Source organism: Haliaeetus leucocephalus, unplaced genomic scaffold (assembly GCF_000737465.1).
Source record: "Haliaeetus leucocephalus isolate CR32 unplaced genomic scaffold, Haliaeetus_leucocephalus-4.0 Scaffold325, whole genome shotgun sequence".
Classification (NCBI taxonomy): Eukaryota; Metazoa; Chordata; class Aves; order Accipitriformes; family Accipitridae; genus Haliaeetus; species Haliaeetus leucocephalus.
Window position 1 is genome coordinate 65,136 of NW_010972761.1, and position 1,621 is coordinate 66,756.

Sequence of the window (1,621 nt, forward strand, 5' to 3'; positions counted from 1 at the left end):
TCTCTAGCTGTCTGTTTTCTCGGACTTGGACTTCTTCCCCGCATCCTGACATCCTTAGGTCTCAACGCCAGGCTTCTGGTGCATCTGTCGTCTGGGTTTTGACAGTGCCGTCTTGTAACGGGCCTTTCTGTTTGACTCCTCTTCTTGGAGGCTCTGCCGTAGAGCCTCCTGGCCTCATGGTTGCAGCTCCATAGGTCGTCTTGCCCGACGGCGCCTCCCGTCTGGGCGTCATTCTTCTTGCTGAGAGTTTTCTCTCTCTTTGAATCACCTCGTTGGTAGCGTTCCACATGGTGACGTTCTGCGCACGGGTGTGTTTGGCTTGGAGCTGCTCTGCCCGGGGATGTAGAGTCAGGGGTAGGTGGAACAGCAATAAGAGTCTACGGGTCAAACGTTGATGTGCCTAGACTGTTTAGGCAAGGGTTGTACAGTCATCTCGGCTCGACTAGCCATCGGCGGGCTGCGCGAACAGCAGTGCCGATAGTGTTTCACGGAGACGATTGGAGCTGTGCGGCAGGGGCTGTTGAGGGGCAGTGAAGCGGATTTGACTCTCTAAGGTGTTAGGTCTTGCACATGATGGGCTTAAATTTTGGCCCTGTTTTTTTTTTCTTTGTTGGTGTTTTTTTTGTTTGGTTTTTTTTGTGTTTTTTTTTTTCTTTTTCTTTTTTTTTAAATGGCAGGCTGTAGCTGGGCTCCAGATGGTCTTCGTAGATGGAATCAAGACCTCTGGAGTTGTGAAGCTCTTGCTCTGCATCCAGGTGACTCGTTCAATATGTTTGGTTTTGGTTTTTTTTCAGATGCGGAGGGACAAGATGCGTGCCACAGAGCGACGAGGGAAGGCAGCAGGGCGCTGTAAGGAGGTGGGTCCGTGAGTGGAGTCGGAAGGAAGATGCGGCTGGTGGCTCTATGAGACTGCTTTGCTGTGTTTTGCAGGTTTCTTGCATTGTATTGGTCTGTATTTGCCTTTGTCTTGTGTTGTTTTGTTCTGTATTTGTATTGACTGTCATGTGAGACTGTCTCACGTTGCATGGCCCTGCATTGTGTTTTGTAGTGCAGTGTTATGCCCTTGTATCGATTGCCACCAGAGACTGCCTTGCCTTCTATGGTTCTGTATTGGTTTTGCATTGTTTTGGTCTGTACTTGTATTGACTGTCATCTGAGAGTCTCTTGCATTGGCCCTGTTCTGTTTTGTGTGGTATGGCAGTGCTCCGAGTTGTTTTGTCTTGACTGAGATAAGAGTACTGTCTTGTATGGCATTATATTTGCATGTGAATTACATGGGTCTATGTTTGTCTGTGTGTGTTGTATGGCATTGTAGAGACAGCACAGAAGGTTTAATGACTTTGGGCTCTTTGCATGCAAGGAGTTGAGGGGATCGCAATTGGACTGTGAGCTAGCATAGAGTAAGGCAGTAACTGGGCAATGGTGTTCATAATGTTTATGGGGATGCTTTGTGGCAAGTCTGTAGAAATGGTCAAGGCCTTGAGGTCTGAGTAGCAGCGTGATGGGTCTTGGAGCGATCGGTAACTTTGGGACAGCTCTGTGTTTGCGATGCTCTGTTTTTTCAAGTGCCATGGAGGACACTGACTGGGAGGATGTGTTATTTTGGGAATAGGTGGGAAGC